The 18,434-nt window shown below is 43.0% G+C and overlaps 1 long non-coding RNA gene across 1 annotated transcript in view; it reads right to left on the minus strand.

Annotated features, from left to right (window-relative positions):
- LOC308473784 overlaps positions 1-8,771 on the minus strand; it is a 43,770-nt gene extending 34,999 nt beyond the window's left edge. Inside the window, exon 1 of the long non-coding RNA XR_013984316.1 lies at positions 8,522-8,771. This is a non-coding gene — a long non-coding RNA (uncharacterized lncRNA). The remainder of the gene's footprint in view (positions 1-8,521) is intronic.
- Between the last annotated feature and the right edge of the window lie 9,663 nt (positions 8,772-18,434).

An 18,434-nucleotide genomic window follows, 5' to 3' on the forward strand; every position in this document is an offset into this window, starting at 1 on the left:
AGAATTGATAACCCAGTTTCTGACCCAGACTCTTACTTCTCCATTCTTTCAGAACTGTAATTGAGGATTGGGTGTTTTTTATTATTATTACAAAATCTCTCATATTAATGCCAATGAATAAGGCTTTATTTTTCCTTATACCTAACCAGGGCAATTTATTATAAAGTATTTCCACCTCCCTATCTCCTGTTGTTGGTTTAGGTATCTGAGCGCTGTTGTATCCTTTCTGAGGGTGTTTAACAGTTGTTTGCAAAGTTGTGTGGGTTTGGTTTTTTTAAGGATTAATCACAGCCAATTATAATTATGCAACTGGCAGCATGAGGTGCTTGATGCTTAAGCCACATGATGAACCTTAATTCAAAAGGGTGTCTGAAATCAAAGGTAACATTCTCATCCACATTTCAGCAGCACAGAAGGATGCATCGTTTTCCTTATCTAATCTAATATCTAAGTTTTGCTGGTTATTTCTCAGAAACAATTTTTAAACCCTAAAAAGTACAGTGCTTCTTTCATCATGACTTTCCTCCAAATAACTCAAGGTGGCACACTTCAGTTTATCTGTGATGCAGTAATAATAATAAATAAATAAATAAATAAATTCTTTAAAAAACACCAGCTTCTTTGTTTTCTCCTGCTCTGGAGGGTAGGACAAGAAGATTCTGACTAAACATCAGAAAAAAACTTTCTGATGGTAAGATCTGTTCGACAGTGGAATGGACTCCCTCGGGAGGTTGTGGACTCTCTTTCCTTGGAGGTTTTTAAGCAGAGGTTGGTTGGCCATCTGTCATAGTTGCTTTAGCTGAGATTTCTGCATTGCAAGGGGCTGGACTAGATTTCTTTGGGGGTCTCTTCCAACTCTACAATTCTATGATTCTACGATTCTACGATTCCTGCCTTCCTATGAATTGATTGAAAAGGATGGTGCTGACTTTAAAATCACAAACCATTTTATTTTAATGTTCGTCGACCACCCATTTTTTTCCTTACTGTCCTGAAAAAAAGGCTTCTTTGTGAATCAGCCCATATTGAATTAGCCTGTTTAAAGATTAGGAAAATCAAGGGAAAGGCATTCATGGAATAGGAATTATGTCCTGTTCTTAAAAAGATGGGAATGAGCTGTCACACATGCAACAATTCAATGAAAAGGGAGGAGAGGCTTGCTCCATGTGAGACCCAGCATTCTCTTAATTATATTTTTAACACATGCAGTCACTCTGCATATTCTGACCTCTCGTCCTCAAAGGACAGCTTCCCTATTCTGCCTGCATTCATTAAAGGCCTTTGCACACATTCAAATAAAATCAAGTCTTCATTTCCACGAGACATCTTCATGCTTAATCATTCTGTACAACAGGAATTGCAATTAGCATGCTAATAATTCATCGAAATAACCTGGGAGTTCAGGATAATCTTTCTACTATATCTTTATCAAGGAGTAGCTTATTATTTGTCCTTATAGCACTGGGCGAGCATTACCCCAGAATCCTTGGGCATCTGCCAAGCTCAGAGTGCCCTGGCAGATGCCACTCCTAATGCCTGCTTGGGGCATCCATAGATATAGATATATTATGCTGGTGTTCTGAGCATTACTGGCTGACTGGGTCTAGTTCACAGTGTCCCTAGCGTACTCAAGGGCAAAAGGGTGGCTAATATGGACCTCAAGGTTTCTCTGCACTACAATTTCCATCATCTCTATTGGTCATGCTGGCTGGAGATGGCCAGAGCTGGTGTTCAACAATATATGGAAGGCCACAGCTTAGCCACCCTTGCTCTAAGGAATTGTGGGAAATACAAAGGGCAAGTAGAGCCCCCTAGTGCTGCCTACTGTTTTGCTCAGTTACTAGTTGAACCATCAACAAATGAGACGATGTCTTCTTCTTCTTTGGCGATCACTCGTAGCCGAGTAAGATTGTCTTCCATAAACACGGTTTTAACAATGAGTCCGTAAGTGACTGTGGAGGCCAATTCTGGACCCACACGTCCTTCCACAGTGGGGACATTGGTTTCCGAGTTGATCACAGTGTGGATTTGCCAAGCGTGCCTTCCTCCTAGCACGTTTCTCCCTTGCATCCTGAGTCTGAGTGTCTTCAAAGCCCATGACACCTTTGGTAAAGGCTGTTCTCCAACTCGCAGGCCAGTGTTTCCCAGTTGTCAGTGTTTATACTACTTTTTTTTAGATTTGCCTTGAGAGAGTTTTTGAACCTCTTTTGTTGACCACCAGCATTACGCTTTCCATTTTTAAGTTCGGAATAGAGTAGTTGCTTTGGAAGATCATCATCAGGCATCCACACAACATGACCAGTCCAACAAAGTTGATGTTGAAGAATCATTGCTTCGACACTGGTGATCTTTGCTTCTTCCAGTACACTGATATTAGTTTGCCTGTCTTCCCAAGTGATGTGTAAAAATTTTCGGAGACACCGTTGATGGAATCTTTCGAGGAGTTGAAGATGGTATTTATAAGTGGTCCGTGTTTCACAAGCATATAGAGGTCACGCTGCTCAGGGCTCCCTCAACCCTAGAGCCAACCATGCTTTAGCATATCATACTAGCCACGTTTATTTTGGCAAATGGAATGCAAGCTATAGATAAGGTATGCCCCTGAAACCCAACAGAAAGCCTGGATAATGCATTCTGGGGGAGAAAGCAGATTGTGGGAAACATTTCATATACATGTTGTGCTCAAAATTCTTGGCGCATTCATTGTTCCACTTGGAGTATGCCTGCCTTGTGGGTTTATCACAGGTGAGTTCTAAACATAATAAAAATAACACTTAACATTTCTATGGATGCTTTCAAGTGTTCAAACAGTTTCGTGTGCATTGTTTAGTTATAAGCCTTACCACAAAAGTAAATCAGCGTTATGGCCTGTTACGTGGCAGATAGGTGGATTGGGGATGAGAGAGGAAGAGTAGTTTGCCCAAGGGCTACCTACTACTTTCATGGCATTTGTGAGCTTTGATCCAGGGACTTCCTGATTCATAGCCCCCTGTGCTACAGCGGCTGCCATGTAGGAATCAGCACAGACAGTTGATGTAGCCATGTTGTTTATACCCTCAATAAGCTCCAGTGGTTATTTCTGCCAGAACACCAGTGACTGACCTCAGAATACATTACAGTAGCTAGTGTCAGGTTTTAGGACCTGAATTTCCTATATAAGGCGGTTTCTCCCATCCTGTCCTCCCACCCAAGACAAGAAGACAGCTGTGGCCAAACGCAGAGTGGTTTTGCTCAACCGTGCAGATGGTGACAGCAGTCACGAAATTAAAAGACGCCTGCTTCTTGGGAGAAAAGCAATGACAAACCTAGATAGCATCTTAAAAAGCAGAGACATCACCTTGCCAACAAAGGTCCATATAGTTAAAGCTATGGTTTTCCCAGTAGTGATGTATGGAAGTGAGAGCTGAACCATAAAGAAGGCTGATCGCCAAAGAATTGATGCTTTTGAATTATGGTGCTGGAGGAGACTCTTGAGAGTCCCATGGACTGCAAGAAGATCAAACCTATTCATTCTTAAGGAAATCAGCCCTGAGTGCTCACTGGAAGGACAGATCATGAAGCTGAGGCTCCAATGCTTTGGCCACCTCATGAGAAGAGAAGACTCCCTGGAAAAGACCCTGATGTTGGGAAAGATTGAGGGCACAAGGAGAAGGGGATGACAGAGGACGAGATGGTTGTACCGTGTTCTCGAAGCTACCAGCATGAGTTTGACCAAACTGCGGGAGGCAGTGGAAGACAGGAGTGCCTGGTGTGCTCTGGTCCATGGGGTCACGAAGAGTCGGACACGACTAAACGACTAAATAACAACAACAACAGGATAGTTTTGGCATTGTGTGTGTTTCTGGTAGAGTTCCCATGCTTTCAAGAGTTCTTTGAAATACTATGAAGGAGGGTGGATACTCCTTTTGAATAATAATAATAATAATAATAATAATAATAATAATAATTTTATTTATTTATTTATATCCTGCCCTCCCCAGCTGAAGCCAAGCTCAGAGCGGCTAACAACAGTAAAAATAACACGGTTCCTTCCTGCCATACAGCCATTAAATAGTGTCAACTCCATCTTAGGGAGATTGTGATTCTTCTCTTATAAAGTTAAGCGCTGATTTAAACAGCGGCATTTGGGGAAGTTTTAGTGGCTGTTTAGGGAAGTTTTTAATATTTAATGCTGTACTGTTTTTAACACTCGATTGGGAGCCTCCCAGAGTGGCTGGGGAAACTCAGCCAGATGGGCGGGGTATAAATAACAAATCATCATAAATCACCATCATTTGTACCCAGTGATCCCCAACTCTCCTCGGTGTAATGGAACATATAAATCTATTCCAATATGAAGGTGAGAGATTTATTCATTTTGTTATTAGACATGCCCAAATAAAAGATAACCGTCTCATCCCAGCTCATTGTAAGGAAAAACAATATTCCTGCTAACGTTTTTCCCGGGTCAAAGCAGACTCCTGCCCAGCTACAATGACTTGCTGTTGCTTCCGCCACAAATCATCCAGAAACAATTCAGAGGGACGGGAGCCTCTGGAACTAGCTTATCACTGTTGGCAGCAGAAAGATTATCATAATCCCCCATGAAACCATCAGGGGAGAGAGGTTAAGTGGCTAGACAGCTTTCACAACACACTCTCAGCAAACCTTAACACATACACTCCAGGGGGGAAACCCCTAAAAGAGAGGTGTGGGATCCTCCCCCACCATTCACTTTGAAATGAGTGACTTGGAAACACTGGGATCTTTGTAGAAAAAGTACCTTGAGCTAGCACAGAGCAACGAAAGTTCAGCTAGTGATTCTAAATGGCCGGGATTTTCTCAGGATAATTTTTTGGGTAGCCGTGGGTGGGTTTATGCTGTTTTAGAGTTTGTCATTTGTACACTGCCGTGGAATGCTATGGGATGGAAGGCGGTCTAAAAGCACAACAATAAATAGCGACGTAAAAATGAAAAGAGGGATACAGCTCTGCTACAGAAGCTAAGCAGGACTGGTGTTAGTACTGCCAGGGAACCGAAGCTGAGCTGCTGTTTTGAAGTCTTTAAGTTCAGGGCAGGGTATTGATGTAGCATGTTAAATAGGCTTCCCTTTGCACACTTTTAGCCTGTGTAGAGAGGCTGTAGCCCACTGGTAGAGCTCTGCCTTGCATGTAGGACTAGCACCTGTGAGATCTCCAATAGCTGGTGATTAGAAAAAAACACCGTCTGATGCTTTGGACAACCATTCCCAGTCAAATAAGGCAATGTTGTTGTTGTTTAGTCGTTTAGTCATGTCCGACTCTTTGTGACCCCATGGACCAGAGCACGCCAGGCACTCCTGTCTTTCACTGCCTCCTGCAGTTTGGTCAAACTCATGCTGGTAGCTTCGAGAACACTGTCAAACCATCTTGACCTCTGTCGTCCACTTCTCCTTGTGCCCTCAATCTTTCCCAGCATCAGGGTCTTTTCTAGGGAGTCTTCTCTTCTCATGAGGTGGCCAAAGTATTGGAGCCTCAGCTTCACGATCTGTCCTTCCAGTGAGCACTCAGGGCTGATTTCCTTAAGAATGGAGAGGTTTGATCTTCTTGCAGTCCATGGGACTCTCAAGAGTCTCCTCCAGCACCATAATTCAAAAGCATCAATTCTTCGGCAATCAGCCTTCTTTATGGTCCAGCTCTCACTTCCATACATAACTAAAAATAAGATGGTCTAAATCAGTAGGTGAGTTGCCACAAATCCCTCCATGCTCCGAAACCATACAGGAAGGGTTCACAGGGTTGCAACCAAGTGTTTGGAAAGGTTCATGGAAATGTGTCCCCTTGATGTTAGCACAACTCACGGCCACCAAATCTGTTCATGACCAGGTTATCTGTTGCTAAAGGAGCAATTCATACATGTGCTGTGCTGGTTGCATCCTCCCATTATATTCGTTTAGGACCATTGACAAGAGAGGGATGCTTGTAACATGATTTGTGGGTTGCCTTTTCATAAATAGCAGCCAAATACAGGGGCAAGGCCAAAGGTCAGAACGCCAGCTTAGTAACGTGATTTATATGGAAAGCAAACTATGCAGCCCTTGGGTCACAAAGCTCCCCTGGCTTTGTGGTAGCGACAAGGGAGGTACACAAGCCTGGCTTTCCATGAAACTGCCCTCCCACTGAAGGAGAATCATTAGATGAAGTGTGGTGGTGGGGAGGTCACCAGGCATGCCCTATCCATAAGCCCCAAATCCAGGATTACCAGGAACTATCGGAAATCGACAGGCATTTATTGACATCCTGGAGAGTGCAGTACTAAAAGTAAAAAAGAAAGTTTTTGGATAGTGTGTGTGTTTTTGACGCAGTGCGTTGCTCCCTGCAGCAAACTGCACGTTTGAAACGCCTGTATTTTCTACATGGACATGGGCAGAATGGCTTCTTATTGCAAGGATGTAAAGATGATTCTTACACAAAGAACATTTGCTTCCACATACCCTCCAATGTTTCCCCAATGAAAATACGGACGTCTCATTCCATAACGATAATTTTACTATTTATACCCTACACTTCTTACTGGGTTGCCCCAGCCACTCTGGGCAGCTTCCAACATATATAAAAACATAATAAAACATTAAACATTTTTTTAAAAAAGCTTCCCTAGGCAGGATTGTCTTCAGATGGCTCAGGAGTTGGATAACTCCATGTGATGCTAACATATGAGAGTGCTGGAGGTGAAATAGTTAAATAGGTTACCCAATCAGGACCCAGGGGGTGGAGTCAGAGGGACTATAAAACCAGCTCTGGGAGGGGCAAAGGGGGGAATTTGTTGAAGAGTTTGTTGGGAGTTGGGTGGTTGGTTGGAGTGAATGTGAATTGGGACAGAGTTTGTGGGTAGGTTGAGTTAGTGTAGTGAAATAAGCTGAGTCAGGAATAGTTAGGGGCTAGGAAGACAAGTAAATATCTGAGCGGTGGTTTAGTGAGTGAGAGTAGGTAGCGGAAGTTATAGGTCTGGATAGGTACCCCATGCTTGTAATTGACCGATACCGTTTATGAAACCACACGCTTGTTAAACTGCAATAAATAAACAAAAGTTTATGTTCCAATTTAACCCTGACTGGACTCAGTATTGTACTAGGTAGGGCCTGGGTGGTGGCAGCGAAAACTAAAGTAGTGGCACAGGGATCAATAGACGGTAAAACATCCGGGAATCCTGTGTGATCGCCACATTCCATACCCTCCAAAATTTCTTCAATGAAAACAGGGACATCCTGCCATACCCTAACCAAGGTGAAGGTAGCCCCAACCCCTCAGTGAGTTTAGGGACCTCCCCTGCAGTCAACGACAGGCTCTGGATGATTGAGTGGATCAGACTAATAGTGGCTCCAACAGTCAAGAAGGCAGTTTCTGCACAACCTTTAGGGGGAAGTGAGGGGCAGATGGGATTCATGAACCTGGACAGGTAGTTCAGCTAGGAGAAGGAAAACTCTGATCCTAAACTTCTGCTGTTTTGTGGGATATCTTCAGGAGAAGTAAAGGCTAAGGAGTAAACCCTACTCAGGTCTGGAGTGAAGCCCCTAAGGCGGTTGGATGGCGCCTTGTACGCCTCCCTCTGGCAACTACTGCAGCCAAGCTGGTGCCAAATGTATTGCTCTGCTTTCCTTTGGACCACATAAAGAGGCCAGGGTGGGGTTGTCATCTGGGCAGCCGAGGACATCCATGCACACTGCCCAGGCTTGTGTCCCAGGGAGCTCACCTGGGTTCTGCTAATGCAGCTACACCCCTGGAGGCACACTCCATTGTCTTTTGACTCTACCCAGTGGTGGGTTCGGCCCTGGATGGAACTCAAACCTGGACAGAGAAGTTAAGTGGAAAATATTGGAGATCTATAAAGGGCAGGTTTCCAAACACATGGAAAGTAGGACACCAGCTTCCTCTCTTTTCCTCATCTTTACCTCTTTTAAAGGACGATAAGTGCTATTCTTTTTCTGTGACTCACTGGAGTGTTCAGCACCTAAAAACAAAGTATGCATTTATGTCCGGTACTCAAATAATATATTTCTGCAGCCTATACATAAGCAGCTAATTAGACACAAGTCAGAACAAGAACGAGTACAAGAAAAAGCCTTGTCAGAGCCATGTTACGTCCTTTCTTCCCCTCTCCCCCCTCTCAATTGACAAGCTTTAAAAAGCAAGGGAGGTTGTTATGAGCTGCCTTGCCAAGTTGGCTTTAGCAAGCTATAGGGCAGCACCGAGCCGTACGTTCCTAAAAGGCAGTGATAAGCCCTTCTGTATTGAATGTGAACACTCTGCAGACAGGAGGATAGATGCTCCAGAAGTCAAATCCCCGCAGTGGGGGATTTGAGGGATTTGGCAGAAAATCTGCATTGCAATTCCAGGCTCTCTCTCTTTTTCCCCCCTTGGGGAGCCCACAGAACCCCACCAAAGGAAGAGACTCTCCCCTGCCACTGTCACTTTGCCAGCAACACGAGAAACAAAAACCTGGTGCATGTCACAAATAAGTATCTCCTTTCTGCATGTCTGCCTCATCACTGACAATGACTTACCTGCCAAGATCCTGCAGCTTGCAGTCTTAACGCTGTATATAAATTCCAAAAGACACTAGGCCTTTACAATTTCTATGCAGTCCTTAAGGGGACAAGTTCCTGCAGGAAACCCACAGGGCAAAGCCTGGTAGTTTTTGAATTGCCTCCATTGTTTGCAAAGCTCTGTGGCTCACTTACTGGGAGAAGGCAGACCTTGCATAACTAACACATCAGGACTCATTAGTGAAGTACCAGGCTAATATGCAAGTCAACAGGACTGTGCTGTTCCTTACAATGTTAACAGGGACCTTCCAAGTGTCCCTGTTTTCCAGGGATAGTCCCAGATTTACAGAAGTCGTCCTGGTTTCTGATTCGATCCCGGAATGTCCTTCTTTTCCTTCGGACGTTCCTATTTTCATTGGAGAAATGTTGGAGGGTTACATACCCTTCAACATTTCTCCAATGAAAATAGGGTCGTCTCATTCCATAATGATAATCTTACTGAGGTAAAATTGGGTAGCTGTACTACTTCTCCCACTGTAAAGCAAATAGTGTGTCCACACTGAAATAACTGCATCGGATACATTTGATTGGCCTACGAAATACCCTCCAACATTTCTCTGATTAAAATAGGGATGTCCCATTCCATAATGATAATTTTACTATTTATACCCTACCCATCTGACTGGGTTGCTCCAGCCACTCTATATATATATTGGGCTTCCAATATATATAAAAGCATAATAAAACACTAAACATAAAAAAACCCTTCCCTAGATAGAATGGCCTTCAGATAGCTCAAGGATCGGATAACTCCATACCCTCCAACATTTCTCCAGTGAAAATAGGAATATTCTAAGGAAACGTGAGACATTCAGGGATCAAATCAGAAACCAGGAGAACTTCTCTAAATCAGGAACATCCCTGGAAAATAGGGAGACTACCGACAAAAGAAGAATGGAGGATGAAAATGATGGACTATGCAGAATTAGATAAACTAGCAGGAAGAATTTGAAACCTGCGGGACCAGAGATTCTCAGAAGACTGGAGTAAATTTACGGACTATTTGAAAAGTAATTGTAATGAACAGATTACACTAGTAGGTTTGCAAGAAGTTTTGTAAAGTGAATTATTTGAAATATTGCAAAAAAGACAATGAGGAGAATTCTTAGTTAAAGATAATTAAAGGTAATACGAAATTAAGAAATGCATAATAAGTGATAAGAACGAAAAATAATCAGAGGTGTTGACGGAAGTCCAAAATTATTGTACAGTGGTACCTCGGGTTAAGTACTTAATTCGTTCCAGAGGTCTGTTCTTAGCCTGAAACTGTTCTTAACCTGAAGCACCACTTTAGCTAATGGGGCCTCCTGCTGCCGCTGCACAATTTCTGTTCTCATCCTGAAGCAAAGTTCTTAACCCGAGGTACTATTTCTGGGTTAACGGAGTCTGTAACCTGAAGCGTAAGTAACCCGAGGTACCACTGTATAAGATGAGAAGCTTTGTTGTATGAATGATAATTAATATCTTAAAAACGAATAAAAATGTATTTTTTAAAAAAAGGAAAATAGGGACACTTGGAGGGTCTGGAGTTATGCGACTCCAGAGCCAAGGAGATAAGTAATGATACAACCTTTAACAGACATCCAAAGGCAGCCCTGTATAGGGAAGTTTCTTGATGTTTAATGTTTTATTATGTTTTATATATGTTGGAAGCTGCCCAGAGTGGCTGGGGGAACCCAGTCAGATGGGTAGGGTATAAATAATAAAAATGTTGTTGTTGTTGTTGTTGTTGTTGTTGTTGTTGAATGAGATGTCCCTGTTTTCATCAGAGAAATGTTGGAGGGTGTGAGTGCATACAGCCATTGAGTTTGGTGGGGCTTACTCTCTTTTTTGGGATGGGGATAGAAACTCAGTTCAGGTTGTATTCACATGTATGTTTGCACTTTCTGAGCTGATACATAAACCAAAACACAACCATCCTTTGAAAGTTCCACTTCTCCAAATTTTGCAAAGCAGTTTTCCAGCTAAGTATTGTGTACCAAAAATGCATATGCTGGGCTAGAGGTTCTGAAACTGTGGCCCAAGGACCACCAGTGGTCTACAAGCTTCATAACATAATATGTTCCTGCCAAAGCCTCTGTTTGCACTATATTAATAGCTAAACCGGAAGATGGGACTGGGCTGCAAAATTATTTTTGGAAAAGAAATCATTGTCTATGTTAATTGGTGAGAGTTCATACTGTGTTTTATTTTCATTAATTGGTCTTAGTCATCTTTGTAGTACTGTTTATTTAGTTAATAAGTCTGAAATCCTGCACATTCTTCTTCTTCCGTTCCCTAATAAGTTACAAAGTTTTAACAGAATTGTCTTGTGCGCCTATATTGCTGATCTGAGTCTTTTTTGTTGTTATGCCATGCTGACCACTGTAATAAATTTTAATTTTTAAAAAATCCTGTACTTTTTTAGCCGGGAATAAATCCCACTGAACTCCATTGCAGCTGACTTCTGAGTAGAAACGTCTAGGATTCTACAGTGTGAATAGTTCAATCTCTCAAAAGCTGGAGACTCAATGCGCTGACACTTTATTCGGTTTTTTAAAACCGGCACATCCCAAATTCCAGCTAAATTTAGAGACCTATTGGAATGACTGTACTCTGGTCTTGACTCCAGTCACATTTTTATTGCATCTGCCCAATATTAAAAAAAAAAGTCTTAATGCTTCAGGAATGAATTGCATCAACTTTTCTGACACCGAGCCTATTGATGTTTCAGCTGAGCTCTTTAAAAGAAAATAGCTTCTGAAGTGCCGGCACTCTATATTGTTTGTGCAAAGTTTGATCTGATATTGGTAGTGCGGGGAGAATGATCTTTCAAACGTCCCCTTTGATGTATATTGTGACTGTGATCCCGTCCGAATGGTATTTCCAATGGACGGATGCCCGATCATAGTTATTGGAGCTTATTTCCAAAGGGAAAAGCGCTTAGCCCTGGGGTAGCCCTGCTCAGCCATCCTTGGCCTCATATCACGCAGGGGAGAACGGGGATATGTTAGCTGGCTCTACCCCCGCTGTCGAATTGCCAACAATTAATCCGGCACATTGGAGGGTGAAGGTTTGCAATAGGGGTGGGAGCCTGCTGTGCTCCTGGAGACTCCCTGTGCAATTTAAAAAGGAAAAGGGACCCCTGACCATTAGGTCCAGTCGCGGACGACTCTGGGGTTGCAGTGCGCATCTCGCTTTATTGGTCGAGGGAGCAATTTAGAACCCTGCAAAATCTCAGGGTTCAAAGTCACCTGGGGGAGTCTCCAGAGGTGCAAATGATGCTCTCCATCTCAGCCCTTCACTTTCCCTAGGGCTATTGAGATCCTTTTTTGCATCCCCATAGTTGATGTGATCCTACCTTCCAACATTTATCCAATGAAAACAGGGTATGATGATGGTGATGATTATGACTTTATTATTTATACTCCACCCATCTGACTGGGTTGCCCCAGCCACTCTGGGTGGCTTCCAACATATATAAAAACATAATAAAACATTAAACATAAAAAAATTGCATATACAGGACTGCCTTCAGATATCTTCTAAAAGTTGTATGGTTACTTATCTCCTTGGATCTCATAGTTCTCTGATGGATCTCATAGTTCTCTGATGAAAACAAGGACGTCCTACGGAAAAGCGAGACATTCCAGGATCAAATCGGAAACCTGGATAGCTTCTGTAAATCAGGGACTGTCCCTGGAAAATAGGGACACTTTTAGGGTCTCTATGTTGCGTCTTTTCTGCTCTTCTTTCTGTCACAATACTCCTACAGCTGTTTGGGTGTTGTTCATTTAAATTGGCATCACATTTGTGTGTGTGTGTTTAAAAAGTCTTACTCTCATTGTTATGCAGAGTCCAGACCCCCCATTTGATTCAAACTCCAACCACTTGGAGTGAGGCCCACTTGGAGTGAGGCCCAGCCAACCGCTAGATGCCTTTCAAAGTCAGGGTGAAGTTAGATGTGAGGTTAAATGACATATGTCTTTGCATTTAATGTGCAAGCTTTAAAAATAGCATTAGTGGGAAGACAAATAATAACTATTGGGATCACAGCTGGCACAATACCCCCCAAAATTTCTCTAATAAAAATAAGGACATCCTATTCAATAATAATAATAATAATAATAATAATAATAATAATAATAATTTTATTATTTGTACACCACCCATCTAACTGGGTTGCCCCCAGCCATTCTGGGCGGCTTCCAACATATATAAAAATGTAATAAAACATTAAACATTTTTTTAAAATCCCTATACAGAACTGCCTTCAGATGTCTTTGAAAGGTTTTATCTTCTTGGCTCGGGGATCGCATAACTGCATACCCTCCAACATATCCCTGATGAATATAGGGACATACTAAGGAAAGTGGAACATTTCAGGATCAAATCAGAAACTGGGAGAGCTTCTGTAAATCTGGGACTGTCCCTGGAAGATAGGGGCACTTGGGGGGGGGGATCTGTTACCGGGCCTTTGACACTAGAAGGTTGTATTTTCAAGACTCGCCCTGTTCCTATAATTTGTTTTAACTGGTTTAATAGTGAATTTTAATGCACTAGCTACCAGTTAGTTTCCGGGCCCGATTCGAAGTGCTGCTTTTGACCTAGAAAGCCTTAAATGGCTCAGGACACCAATACCTCAAGGACAGCTTCTTCCCATATGAACCTACCTGGACCCTGAGATCATCTTCTGAGGTCCTTCTTCGTGCGCCTCCTCCTTGAGAGGTCCAGAGGGTGGCAACATGTGAACAGGCCTTTCTTTGCCATGGCTGCCCTTCTGTGGGATGCCTGACGCCTTTATTATGTACCTTTAGGAGACAGGCAAAAATGCTCCTCTTTAACCAGGCCTTTGGTTGACTGACATCCAATGCCCTTTTAAAATGTGTTTTTTTGGGGGGGCATTATTGGGTTGTTTTTATTAAGTATTTTGTGTTTCTATACGTGATCTTATCCTGTGAACTGCCCTGAAACCTGTGGGTATAAGGCAGTATACAAATTTAATTAATAACAACAACAGTAATAATTTTATATGGTTGTAACCTGCCCTGGGACCTGCTGGTGAAGGAGGGTAATAAAATGAATAAGCACACAAGGGATTATTTCTGGTTTTCCAATGTTCAGCAATATAGGACGCCACTGAAAAGGATAGGGCTGCTTGAATATAAAGGAATAAATTTCATTTTACATACTTGTAAAAAGCTGAACATGGATTAAAAGCCATATAAGCAAACCTAGTAGTGTCAGTTGAGAGTAGTGTCAGTTCAGTGCTGGTGGTTGCTAGGTTGTGGAGGTCCTTGTGACACACCCTTCATTGTGACACCTCTCTCTGCTGGCTCCTTGGTCCTCTAGAGGCATAGTGATCTCCTTTGGTTTGATCATTCAGCAAGTGAGAGAGAAAGTGGATTGAGATGTAAGTAGACTTTTTCATCAGCATCTGCATTCTGTGCTGGTAATGCTCTCTGACAGTCTTAGGGAATGTTTAAAATAGGGAGGTCCTAAGGAAAAGCAGGACATTCCAGAATCACATTAGAAACTGGGACAGCTTCTGTAAATCTGGGAGTGTCCCTGGGAAATGGGGGCACTTGGGGGGTCTGTTACCTGGCCTTTGACACCAGAGAGTTGTATTTTCAAGACTTGCCCTGTTGACACCCAGTGCCCTTTTGTGTTGGGGGAAGGTTATTGGGTTGTTTTTGTTTTTATTATGTATTTTGTATTTTTAAATTGTGATCTTATCCTGTGAACTGCCCTGAAACCTGCGGGTATAGGGTGGTATACAAATTTAATTAATGACAACAACAACAATAATTTTAGATGGTTGCAACTTGCCCTGGGACCTGCTGGTGAAGGAGGGTAATAAACTGAATAAATACGCAAGGGGTGACTTTAGGTTCAGCAATATAGGACCAAAGAGGCAGATAGTAGATTAGATAGCTAATGCTCAGTAGGTGTAGGAACAACGGAAGCTTGAATATAAAGGAATAAGTTTCATTTTACATATTTGTAAAAAGCTGAATGTGGATTAAAACTTAGCAGCTTAGTAGTGTCAGTTGAGAGTAGTGTCAGTTGAGTGCTGGTGGTTGCTAGGTTGCGGAGGTCCTTGTGACACGCCCTTCATTGTGACACCTCCCTCTGCTGGCTCCTTGGTCACTGGGGCTCTAGAGGCATAGCCATCTCCTTTGGTTTGATCATTCAGCGAGTGAGAGAGAAAGTGGATGGAGATGTCAGTAGACTTTCTCATCAGCATCTGCATTCTGTGCTGATAATGCTCCCTGACAGTCTTAGGAAACATTTAAGAGATTAAGATCAGGAATAATTTAAATGCTTCAGCCAGCCCTTCTGGGCATCTTTATGACTCCACCCACTGTTTTGTAACATCAAATGAAGGGAAGTGACTGTGGGTTCTGCTTACACTTTAGGAAAAGGAAAACTAATAACATGTCACGCCTTGCAGAAGGGCGTTCTTTCTGGGCTAGTGACAAAAGAGTCACTTGCTAACTCGCCATGGGAGCATTAAGAATGCCCTCTGGAGAGGGTAATAGATCTTCCTCCCCTTCCTGCCTCCCAGGGCTCATCTTTCAAAGGACAGCCAAGGTACAAAACCCTTCAGCAGGCTGATGTTTCCTTCTATAGTATTATTAGTATGTGGTATTTGATGTTTCTCTTTTAAACATCCCTTCTCCACATAAGCAAATCCACCTCTTTCAATGAGATGATGAGAATTGTCTTATAATATCCAGTGGGTGCTATTCTGGCTAGAGTATTCAAGCACTCTCTTCACAGGATACCCATTATAATATGCCTAGGGAAGTGAATTCATCTTGAGCTTTGAGTCCTGAATGCCCAAACCAGTTTAGGGATTTAGATCAGGAGAGTATTGTGAGTCCCCTTTCTCACATTTTAACCCTTTCTTCTTGTTTTGGTCCTGAGGAAAATCTTCTCTTCAAATCTGGTATCTGAATTGAGAGGAAATCCCCCATGGGTGCCAATCCTGCACACTAAGTGTGAATGAATATTGAGGCTCTTGTCTGTTTTCGGCCTACCAAATATTTGAGAGATAGCTTTATGGCTCCCTCTTGGTCTTATTCAGTTTTCTGAACCATTGCTTGGTTTTCTAAGGCTATGTTACAAACTTGCCCCATAAAAACACTTGACAGCTATGAATTCCTTCCGTACGCCCTCATATTTCCATCTGACTCATTTATGATATTATTATCTTCCTGAAATAATTTGTAAACTGTGTGTGATTCATGCCTGGGAATTATTTCATCCTAGTGATGTGGGTGGAGTAACCTCCCCCACCCCCTGTTAAGAAATTCACCAAACATTCCACTTCGATGAATATGAAGTACAGAGCCTAAACTTTGCAATTGTCCTTTTCTTGATGGATATTCCGTTCTGGATTTTCTGTACCCAGCAGGAGGTTGAATTGGGTTCAGTTGGGCTCCCTCTGACAAAGGTGTGGGTGGCCTAACACTTTTTGTACGACAAGCTGAGATTGGTTTTCGAATGAATTACTGCCCTTTGGTTTCGAAAGTTATTTAGGGTGAATGGGCATTGCTGGCCAACCTCAGTCTCCCCTCAGCCTGCCCCCCAACCTGCCTACTTACAACCAGTCTAGCAGATGACACTGCCCATCAGCTTCATGTTGGTGCTTGCCCCTTGTAGAACTCACCAGGGAGATGAACGGGGACAATACTAGAATTAGATGGCTGTACCTGCCATTGGGCTCTCTACCTTCTGCCTGTCAGGAACTGGCTGTATGAGGAAGTGTGGTGGGAACCGCCCGCCCAAGAGCCCCCCCCCCCCGGGACACAGAAGACGACAACTTAGATTCCCAGATGGTGGTGGGAAACTGAAGAACAGTCTGTAGAAGGATGAGCTGGGAGGTGCAAGAACCATGGGGTTTGAGCTATCAAGAGGGGAGCCGAACTAGAGGACTGTGCTGTGTTGTTAATTTCTGTAAATAAATTGTATTTTGTTCCTCCCATGTGTGTGTGTCCTGGTCTGTGGTTGACCTGGCTCGTTGACAGCACATTGACACTGCCCTACCAGTCCAAGTGAGCGCTAGATACAATTGTATTGGTGGTGAGATTTCTTCCTCCCAACACGCACAACTTACAGAGGACAACCACTGGCAATGAGAGACTGGTGTGCAGCAAAAGAAACGGGGAGATCTGATTATCTGAACGTACTGGTCTGGAGGTCTACCATGTTCTTCAAGTGAATGGTAAGTTGAGCACATGAGCTGCACTCTGTTACTTTTGGATGCTGCCTCCACTGTATAGAGTGGGCATAGTTCTGATACCTAACATGTTGTATACCATCCACCTTTTAATTGATTCATACTCGGTACTTTCCAGTAGCCTGGAGCGTTCGATGGGAAGATGGGAGACCTTGTGTGTTATACTGTGATAATCAAATGGGAGCAGCCGTTATGGAAACAGCAAAGGGTGGTTCTAAATGTCATTCATATGATGCAAAGGCTGCAATTCAGGATCCAAAAAAACATTGCTTTTAAAATTGTCTAGATGATTGTTGCTGCTTTGGTTGTGTTCTATGTGAGCAGGAGCCTTCAAGGTTTACAGCTGACCCTTGAACAGCACATTCCCTTTTCGCTGCAAACCTTGGGGGCTAGTAGCATGGGCAACTCCTGTGTTTGTCAGGAAGATAGTGGGGTAGAAGACAATGCAGAATGCAGAAGTCACCAGACAGAGAACAGCAGAGTGCCGTAATTTGGATGTTGGTAGACAAGTACTTCCCGAAAAGACATATTACCATGGATGAACCTTCCTTCTCTTGTAAATTTCTGTGCTGCAATCTGTGGAGACTGCTCTAATGTCCCCCCTCCAATGGCATTAAAGTGGACAACTTTGTGTTGGAATTGGAAATGTCTACAGATGTTTCAGAAACAATCCATGAATAAGATAGTAGATTTCTCTTGGGATGCAGATCAGGAGAGTGCTCAGGAGAGTGCTCTGGGTCCCATTTCTCTTTCTTTTCTAGGCTTTCAAGACTGCAAAAAGTCTTATCCCGCTTTGGGAAAAGAAGTAAGGTCTCACCCCTCCCAGAGACGTACCCCTCCCTTTCTCCCTCCCCTTCCTGCCTCCCAGGGCCCATCTTTCAAAGGACAGCCAAGGTACAAAACCTTTCAACATGCTGATATTCCTTACATAGTAATATTAGTCACTAAGGTTGCTTAGAAAAGGTCTTTCTGCAACTCTCTGAGGCATATTTTGAAGTTCAGATAAATCAAAATAACTTTTGGGACAATGGATGTTTGGGAAAACTAAGAAGAGTACAAGGGGAGTAGATACCTCTTGGCTTCTCCTCGCAAATCTTATGCTTTTTGAATACCCCTCCAGCAGTTCATTTTGACGTCCAAAGTTTTGTTTCAGTGAAATTCAACTCTGTCCTGTAACCTTACACTGTCTGATTCCATTGAGTAGCAGCCACTGCAATGCCTACACTAGTCATGGGAGGAGAGCCAAATGGCAAACTGTCCTTATGTCATGTTGAGATTTCTACTGTTTCAACAGACACAAAAGCAATATACAAGAAACTGCCTAAGGTCTTTGGAGGCCAGAGGTGGCTCTGCCACCTTTGATGGCAGAAGAAAAGTCTCATTAGGGACAGAAGGTGACAATTCCCTTTGTGTGTTGGCAGTGCATTGTAAGATTGGGCAGTGCTTGCTAAGCAGGCAGTTATTTAGGAAGGCTTTTCTCTAACCACTTTCCTAACTCGGCAGTTGGAGATGTCTTCTTGTGCTCCTCCCCTGACTTTGAGTTGACTTGGCAAGCGATGGGCTGCACCTCACAACGGTTGGGAGAAATGTTTTTGCCAAAAATCTCAGAAACCTCATCAGGAGGGCTTTAAACTGACTAATGTGGGG

The sequence above is a fragment of the Podarcis pityusensis genome (genome assembly GCF_964106645.2).
Source record: "Podarcis pityusensis genome assembly, chromosome: 3".
In the NCBI taxonomy this organism is placed as follows: Eukaryota; Metazoa; Chordata; class Lepidosauria; order Squamata; family Lacertidae; genus Podarcis; species Podarcis pityusensis.